Source organism: Quercus lobata, chromosome 5, assembly GCF_001633185.2.
Source record: "Quercus lobata isolate SW786 chromosome 5, ValleyOak3.0 Primary Assembly, whole genome shotgun sequence".
In the NCBI taxonomy this organism is placed as follows: domain Eukaryota; kingdom Viridiplantae; phylum Streptophyta; class Magnoliopsida; order Fagales; family Fagaceae; genus Quercus; species Quercus lobata.
Genome location: NC_044908.1, coordinates 84,324,950 through 84,335,139, shown reverse-complemented (window position 1 = coordinate 84,335,139; position 10,190 = coordinate 84,324,950).

Here is a 10,190-nt window from a genome sequence, read left to right as displayed (position 1 = left end):
AGAATGTTAGGGACATATTTTTATGTAATTGGCATATCCTTTGACAAAACGCACTTTACTTGTATATGGGTAAATCTAGGTAGATTCAAGATGATCATTACAAGTGGTTAAATTGAAGACATGAAGATTACTCAAGAACTACTCAAGAAAAGTGCAATCTACAGATCTCGATACCTCCTCGACAAAAGCTCGATCTCTCGTGATTCATTAAAGCTCGACAGATGTCTCGATTTATCGAGCTTATGGGATTTAGATTATAACCAGCAACGTTTTTATTCTAAAAGGCTATTTATTTATGGGTTTTGTATAGTTCTTATAGGACTAGGAAAACCCAAGGTTTTTGGGTTTGTATAATCTTTATTGGACTAAGGAAAACCCAAGATTTGTGTAAACCTATTTGAAATAGGAGAGCCTACTAAGCTCCTATTTAAAAGAGGTGGAAAAAGAAAAACCCTAACCCTAGAGAGCTTCATAAGGTTTTCTCTTTGAACCCTAACCTCCTCCTACAGAAGAAAAAGTTCTTGCTGCGTTTCTTATACGCCTTTGAGGTCTGTAACCAAGCGAAGTCTCTTGCACCAACATTGAAGATGTTATTGGTGTTTCTATGTGAAGCTATTGCAAATCAACTACAACAATCATAGGGTTGCTGTGGAGTTAGTCACATACTTAGATTCGTGCAAAGGAGTAAGCCGTGTATTGGGATCCGCGTATCAAATTGGTTCGTCACGTACTTGGGAGCTGTGCATCGAAAGGAGAAATTGTCACTACAGAACAAGTCCAATTGGATATTGGGGTAAGAGTTCAACTGTAGGTTGGTATAAGGTACTGAGATTCCTTTACTTGTAACCGATTGTTGTGATAATAGTGGAATTTCGGGAGTGGTGACTTGAAAATCACCTGTGGAATTTTTGCCGTTAGGTTTTCCCCATTCGTAAACAAATCACCGTGTCAAATTTATTTTCCGCTGCATATTTAGTTTATTGGTGATTTGTTTGTGCTACCACGCGTTTGCATGTTAATTTGATTAATTAATAAACTTAGCTAATTAATCAATTAATTTATCACAAGGGGTCAATTCGTTTTTGGCCTATTATAAAAGACCCTCCAAGCCTAATCTACCCAATGCACCTAAACCCTCCAAGCTTCTTGCTTCAATAGGGTTACGCCTAACCTTGCCTTCTTTAACTTCTCATATCCCGCAATAAGCCTATTGCATCAACCAAGTAAATTGGTCATCTCCAAACTGATTCCCAAGCACCAAAATACCTCCTCACTGATATGGGTATTATGAGATAAGGATTTGGCAAATGTACCTCTTAAGGATATATCAATGGAGAGAATAAGAGTAGAGGAATTTGGAGAATCAAATGATAAAGATTGTGGATGAGTCAATCTTGTTTTGCTCTCTCAAAATTCTCTCTGGAAGCTCTCTATATTTTGTGGGTATAAGGGTATTTATAGTAGTGTATGTGAGGAATGTGAAAAGTCAGTTTTCATCCAAATAGGGCATTCTGGCGACTCAGTCACGCAAGTGGAACGAGTCGTGAGTTAACTTCCTGGCCAGGCTGTACATTTTTGTCCTGTAGTGCTCCAGCTGTCGTGACCCTTCAGTTTCCCGCATGCTTCACACGTGTGCCACTTTGGCGACTTACCAGTCGCGAGATCCAATTGCGAGGCTCCTTTGTATGCACACATCTTGAGTTTTCTTCGCAGTCTCTCACACACAATCCTTACATAATTCCTACCTAAATACAAGGTATCTAATTGCTAAAATACAAGCAGATTTGCCACAGAATAAAGCCAACACATGATTAAATAAATTCAACCTTACAAATCCTATTTAATTTAATTAGATCAAACATAAAAGACGGTGAGTTCTAGTTTAAACTAACTTAGTTCAACAATATTTATAATGCTAACCTCCCCCCCCCCCCCCCAACACACACACATACACACATATATATATATATATATTAGATTAAGGATGATGAGTAAATGGCATGATTTTAGAACCTTGTGAGATAATATCAAGAGAAATCAACGAATGCATGAGAAATTTCGGCAAAAAATATCTATCTCTAAATTTTATTACAAATTTCTTCTTTCTAAAGTTGCATTTAGAATCAAATAGTTGCTAATTCTCTTGTATGTTCTTACAATATGCATGGAGTACCCTAAAAAAAAAAATTTAAATATTCCAAGCAAAACCAAATCATTTCAAAGGCTGCAGATTAAAGAAGTAACTGAATTAAAAATTAGAGGAGAGCAACGTACCTATAATCAACGGCGGTGGGTACGGTGACGGTTCAACGAAAGCACCAGGGTTCTGGCAACGGTGATTGATTGAAGAGGGTGAGGGAGACTGGATAGGGAGAGTGAGACTGATGGAGAGTGGGGAAGAGTAGGGAAGAGTGATCGCAAAGCAGAGAGCGAGGGAGAGTGATGGCAAAAAGCAAGGGAAAGTATACAGGGTAAGAGTGAAAAGGCGTTATGAGACGTTAAGGATTCATATTGTTAAGGCAAACTCAATTTTCTAGTTATCGAGTTATGCATGTATACAAGAGCATTTTTTTATTGGAAAAAGCCACGTCTACTTTGCCAGCATGGCACAACGCTCAGACTAACTTGACTATATGAATATTGAGGTTTTTAGTAACTCGCTTATAGGATAATCGAGTTTTATATGAAAAATCGACCATCACATTATCGAGTTTTAAAATAGGGGCACATCCTTAAATAGTTTGAGAAATGGGGCAAAATACTGGAAAGTTTGTAAAAAAGGGGTAAAACCCCATTTTGGCCTTGCTATCAATTACATTGTTTTTTTTTTTTTTTTTTTTTTTTTTTTTTTTTTTTTTTTTTTTTTTTTCATTTCTTTAAGTCCTTTGTGAATGTTCAAACAGTGTGTAAAACACCTATAAACGTTTAGAGCCCCAAATTATAAATTACCAATTCAACCTTATTATCAAACAATGTATGTGCGGAATATAAAAATAAGCTAAAATAGAATTGATAAAACAATCTAAACTAACAATAATCACAACCACAACAATAATTAAATGGAAAATATTAAGGGAAGAGAGATGCAAACACAAAGACAATACAGCGATGTGTTATTGAAGAGGAAACCGAAGTCCTCGGCGTAAAACCTTTCTGCCACCCTCCAAGCAGTCAATAATCTACTAGAGAATAAATTTGGGATACATTAACAATAGAAGACCCTCCAAGCCTAATCTACCCAGTGCACCTAAGCCCTTCAAGCTTCTTGCTCCAACGAGATTACGTCGAACCGTTGTCTTCTCTAGCTTACCAGATCTCGCAATTAGGTCATTGCATCAACTAATATCAATTTGTACCTTCCTAACTGCTTCCCAAGCACCAAATAACCTTCTCACAGATATGGATATGGTGAGATAAGGATTTAACTAATGTACCTCTCAAGGATGTAACATAGGAGAGGGTGAGAGTAGAGGAATTTGGGGTATCGAAGTATAAAGATTGTGGATGAGTCAATCTTGTTTTTCTCTAAGGTTTCTCTGTCAAAATTCTCTCCAGAAGCTCTTTACAATATGTGGGTATAAGGGTATTTATACTGATATGTGTTTGGAATGTGAAAGGTTAGGTTTGTAACAAACAGAGCTGTTTGGTGACTTGGGCTCACGACTGGAATGAGTCGCAAGCTAACTGCCTGACCAGACTGAAAATTTTGTCCTTTGGTGCTCCAGCTGGCATGACTCTTTAACTCCCTCACATGCTTCACACAAGTGCCTCTTTTGGCGACTCGCCAGTCACGAGCCAATCACGAGATCTAGTCGCGAGGCCCTACTTGAGTACACACTCTTGAGCTTTTCTACACACTCTTGAGTTTTTCTTCACACTCTCTCACACACTACCCTTACATGATTCCCACCTAAATACAGGATTTCTAAATGCTGAATTACAAGCAAATTGGCACGGAATAAAGCCAACAAAATGGTTGATTAAATTTAACCTTACACTTTGAATAGCTTCATGAGTTAAAATTGGTATTCGATGATAATTAAATAGGAAATTTTATTAATAGTTGCACCATAATTTTTGAGATTTGCATTAGTATAGCATGATAATTTAAATTATCATGTGATCATTAACCAGGCACAAGATTCTATCATTACTTATTCTAAAAGTCAAAGTATTATCCATGCAGGTAGCTTACTAGTTATACTAATTTTTAGAATCAAAAGGATACCAAAAGACCTTAGATATCCTATAGATAAAACTCTCCATTTTCCTCATTCATTTCTTTCCTTTATCCAAACACATCAAAAGAAAATATTTTCTCTTCACTTTCCTTTTTCTTTCCTTTCCCTCTCTCTTTTCCTTTCCTTTTCCTTTCCTCAGCTACAGCCAAACATAGTGTAAATTCCCAAACTAGATGCCAGTTAGAAGTCATTACCCCATAATTATTTATGTATAGGCCGGGCCACTAGTCATGACTCATGGACATGACAATAATGTGAAAAGACAGCAAGGAAAGAAAGAGTGGAAGACAATTAAATTTGGTGCAGACAACTGTTTCTACAAAAGGAGACAAATTTGTGTGCTCAGAGCAAACTTCTTGTCGTTTTAAAAGGATATAATTCCCCCCTTGCTCAAGGCATGATCGAGTGAAGGTAATCACATGTACTAAAAGAGTAACGAAATGATAAATACTTGAGTGGATCCACATCAAGTGCTATGAACGACTGAGATGAAAAGTTAACTTAAAAAAAAAAAAAAAAAATTAAAAGCTAAAAAGTTTGAGCAAGAAATAAAATAGGAATTTCGGATCATTTTTGGAATTGATAAACTTGACAAAATAGAAACGACAAATGATAAATAACTCATATATTAAGTAAATGTTTGAAATAATTTATTTAGTTAAAATTGAAATTTTTATTTATTGAAAGTACTATAGATAAAGTTAAAAGATAGCTGAAATAATATAGTAAGACCAATAAATAATACTAAAAAGTAAAATGGGACTCATAAATAATAGTAAAATAAGTTAAATAATAAAAAAAAGTTGGCTTTCTAGGATAATGGCCAAACACACTAAATTATGTGATTTATAAAGCATTTAAGATAGAGATTGTCAAGAGACTATAGTTTTTTTTTTTTTTTTTTTTTTTTTAAGAGTACTAAGTATTAAACAAACTTAACCTGGCAAGTGAGAAAGATAATTGGTGAGTCTAGGCCTGTCGTTTAATTTCTTCATTCTTAGGGGATGCATACGTGAGAAATTATGTTCCAAAATAGAGGAATAAATTAAATAGGGTGTATGTGATTGTATATTAATAAAACTTCAAATTTAACTGGTCAATAGGAATTGGTATTGAAAAATCTAGCATGGTTTTAGACTTTTAGTGTTAAGATGATTTGGTCAAAAGGTTGTCATTGTCTACCGCAATCGTCAACTCAAATTCATGTATTGAAACAGCATAGATGTTTTTCTCTTTGCTTTATTTATTTATTTTTAAATAATTTTAATCAACGGCTAGACCATAGGAAGTGGAATTTGATGTTGGAACCAACGCACACTACCACCCAATGCCTTAGTCATCTGACATAGTAGGTGAGATTTATGTCTACAAAATTATTAGGGATAAAACGGATATTTTCTTCCTAATTTATAAACTATACAGCAAAATATTCTTGTTTTGAAACTGTAAGGACTCAATTTGTAACGACCCCAAAATGATGTTGGGTTCACACGTTAAGGGTCCAAACAATATAATTTGTAGAGCGTGGGCTTGAAAAGCTAGGCCTTGGTTACCGAACGGTGGTTAGTCATGGTACTCATACAGAAATGAACCATGTTCGCTCGAGAAGTCTTTCTCCTCGACATGGCCTGGGAGGCTCTGGTTCTTGGCCTTTTTTCCCAGCCCCTTTTTTTTTTTTATTGCTTACTTCTCTTTTTATATTAGCCTTTACTCTTCCTCCAACGTCCACGTCTAGGTTCAGCTTTCCAAGGCTGATACTTGTCCCATCAGCCCATACCCAAAGTGGTTGGAGGTGGTTGTAAAAGCTGAAACTGAAAAGCATTGCTCTGTCTGGCGCAGAGTATTTAATTGTAGTAATGACAGTCTTTCCTTTGTCCTTTGTCGCCATATTGTCCAGGGGTCCTTTCTCCATCAACGTGGATGTGTTCGATTTTTCCCTAAAACTATTCCTATACCGTTCTTGCCCTTTCTTTTTAGGAGTGCCTTGGGAATACCGAGGACAGAATCACCCTCGGCTATGTCTCAAGGCTATTTGGACTTTCATTGTATGTCCTCGGTTATATCCTTCCTCGGCTCGGGCCTTGGGCCCTAATGTAAAGTGGGCCAGGGTCACAAATTCTCTGGTCCCACAATAGCCCCTCAAAATCTTGCTGTCCGACCTCTTGGTCGGAGAGGAGGGTTTTGGTGATGTCGGGCCTATATCATGGCTTGCCCAGCTTTGTCCTTCATTAATATTGGTGTCTTTTCATTTGCCTGGGAAATGCTCCCAGTCATGAGACATTCCCTTAGTTTTACTCACGCCGCGCCTCTGCCGTTTCAGTGTACGAGGCGCGTTTTTAATAAGTTCCCTTTACGAGGCAACGCCCATCCAACGGTTGTAGATGGCGTTGGGAGTTGAGTGGGAATTATCTCGTTTGTAGCTTTTCTTGGAAATCTGTACAGATTAAATGCCACCAGACTTGCCTTCCATATAAGAAGCAAGGTAAGAGGTCACTTCCTTTACGTACAGACCCTTCAATCTTTTCAAATTCCTAAACCTCCAGTTGTGCTCAAAGTTTTCATTACTAGTGCAATTTAAACCTTAGAGAGTGATATGTCTGAGGTAAAAGTGGAGGTGAAGGGACCACACCCTCTCCAGAAGCACTGGGTCTCTCCGAGACTCAAGATGGCACGGTTAGGGCAAGGGAGACGGAGACTCAAGACAGCTCTCCCCTTTCACAAGGTGGGGGAGAAGCCTCCTCCTCCTTCAGCCAAAATCTGAAGTAGATTTTTGGTGCAACAGCAATGGGATTTCTCATTGTCGGTATCATCCGCTCTCTCTCGAGCACTGCTAATATGACATCCGTGTGTTAGGAGTTAGAGCTGATGTGGGGATTGGGCATCCTCGCTTCCTTCTTTTCTCCTTCTCTGGTGCCTCATTTTGCCTCCGCTTCTTCTTCTCTACCATCACTAGGGACATCTTGGTATTTCTGTTTCTTCTTCTGCCTCTTCTCTTCTTCCGTCAAATGGGCCATCCTGACACGCCTAGTCGCCACAAGGGCAAAATTTTGAAGGATTTATCGTTCCCTTGTATCTTTTTCCTTTTTTCCTTTTCCTTTTTCTTTTTGCCTTTTTAGTTAGCTTCTGGTATAGGCTTGCTTAAGCCCCTCATTGTACGCTGTACTATTTCTTTGTATTAATAAAAGATGGCTTTATCTTATTCTAAGTATTCTTTCTTTTCTGCAATAGTTATACTGTGAATGGATGTGCTACATATATTTTTTTTTTGAACGATACTTAGGGCCGAACCCCCAGTTAACAAAAAGCTATTATTTTGAACTTACTGAGACTAACAGGCACAATAATGCCGACCTGAAAAAGGTTATACATATAAAACTAACCGAGATAGCAGCTGAACGTTTTTTGTTGCGTATGAGGGGATCATCCGAGGATGGGTAACACAAAATGAACTATCCGAGCCGGTCACAGTATACTAGGATGCTTTACCACGTTCCCAACATTCAAGGCCTTAACCATTTTTGGCATCCGGTCTGACGACCGAGGTATGACTGTACCGGGCCTAAATACTCGTTTACATTAGTTTCCTTAGAGCTGTGGATCCGAGGACAGGATGGGATTTCCATTCTGTCTAAGACTTAATCCATTTTCTAATGACTAATCTCCCCATAGATTTGAGTTTGAGGACCATGCAATACCTTGGTTTTGTCCAAAACCTAGATATTTTGCTTAAGAAGTTGGTTTCCCCATAGGTTTGAGTTCGAGGACCATACAATACCTTGGTTCTATCCAAAACCTAGATATTTTTCTTAAGTAGTTGGTTTCCACATAGTTTTGAGTCCGAGGACCATGCAATACCTTGGTTCTGTCCAAAACTTAGATATTTTCCTTAAGTAGTTGGTTTCCCCATAGGTTTGAGTCCGAGGACCATGCAATACCTTGGTCCTATCCAAAACTTAGATATTTTCCTTAAGTACTTGGTTTCCCTATAGGTTTGAGTCCGAGGACCATGCAACACCTTGGTTCTGTCCAAAACTTAGATATTTTCCTTAAGTAGTTGGTTTCCCCATAGGTTTGAGTCCGAGGACCATGCAATACCTTGGTTCTGTCCAAAATTTAGATATTTTCCTTAAATAGTTGGTTTCCCCATAGGTTTGAGTCCGAGGACCATGCAATACCTTGGTTCTGTCCAAAACTTAGATATTTTCCTTAAGTAGTTGGTTTCCCCATAGGTTTGAGTCCGAGGACCATGCAATACCTTGGTTCTGTCCAAAACTTAGATATTTTCCTTAAGTAGTTGGTTTCCCCATAGGTTTGAGTCCGAAGACCACGCAATACCTTGGTTTTGTCCAAAACCTAGATATTTTCCATAAATAGTTGGTTTCCCCATATGTTTGAGCTCAAGGACCATGCAATACCTTGATTCTACCCAAAACTTAGATATTTTCCTTAAGTAGTTGGTTTCCCTATAGGTTTGAGTCCGAGAACTATGCAATACCTTGGTTCTGTCCAAAACCTAGATATTTTCCTTAAGTAGTTGGTTTCCCCATAGGTTTGAGTCCGAGGACCATGCAACACCTTGGTTTTGTCCAAAACTTAGATATTTTCCTTAAGTAGTTGGTTTCCCCATAGGTTTGAGTCCGAGGACCATGCAACACCTTGATTCTGTCCAAAACCTAGATATTTTCCTTAAGTAGTTGGTTTCCCCATAGGTTTGAGTCTGAGGACCATGCAACACCTTGGTTCTGTCCAAAACTTAGATATTTTCCTTAAGTAGTTGGTTTCCCTATAAGTTTGAGTCCGAGGACCATGCAATACCTTGGTTCTGTCCAAAACCTAGATATTTTCCTTAAGTAGTTGGTTTCCCCATAGGTTTGAGTTCGAGGACCATGCAACACCTTGGTTCTGTCCAAAACTTAGATATTTTCCTTAAGTAGTTGGTTTCCCCATAAGTTTGAGTCCGAGGACCATGCAATACCTTGGTTCTGTCCAAAACTTAGATATTTTCCTTAAGTAGTTGGTTTCCCTATAGGTTTGTGTCCGAGGACCATGCAATACCTTGGTTCTGTCCAAAACTTAGATATTTTCCTTAAGTAGTTGGTTTCCCCATCGGTTTCAGTCCGAGGACTATGCAATACCTTGGTTCTGTCCAAAACCTAGATATTTTCCTTAAGTAGTTGGGGGAATTAGCCCCTTGGCCAAGGTGTGGGACGTCGATCTGACATTGGAAGCTCCTAGAACCGTCTGCGCTACTGACACTTCGAAGCATAGCCCCTTCTGGAACTTTATGTTAGGGCACAACAACGGGTTGTTGGAAGTGATGGAGGGACTTTCTCGATCCACCGCCTGTGCCAACGCACAAGCCTTTCCCACAGACGGTGCCAATTGTAAGGACTCAATTTGTAACGACCCCAAAATGATGTTGGGTTCGTACGTTAAGGGTCCAAATAAAATAATTTTTAGAGCGTGGGCTTGAAAGGCTAGGCCTTGGTCACCGAACGGTGGTTAGTCATGGTACTCATACGGAAATGAACCATGTTCGCTCGAGAAGTCTTTCTCCTCGGCATGGCCTGGGAGGCTCTGGTTCTTGGCCTTTTTTCCCAGCCCCTTTTTTTTGATTGCTTACTTCTCTTTTTATATTAGCCTTTACTCTTCCTCCAACGTCCACGTGTAGATTCAGCTTTCCAGGGCTGATACTTGTCCCATCAGCCCATACCCAAAGTGGTTGGGGGTGGTTGTAAAAGCTGAAAAGTATTGCTCTGTCTGGCGCAGAGTATTTAATTGCAGTAATGACAGCCTTTCCTTTGTCCTTTGTCGCCATATTGTCTAGGGGTCCTTTCTCCATCAACGTGGATGTGTTCGGTTTTTCCCCAAAACTGTTCATATACCATTCTTGCCCTTTCTTTTTAGGAGTGCTTTGGGGATGCCGAGGACAGAATCACCCTCCGCTAT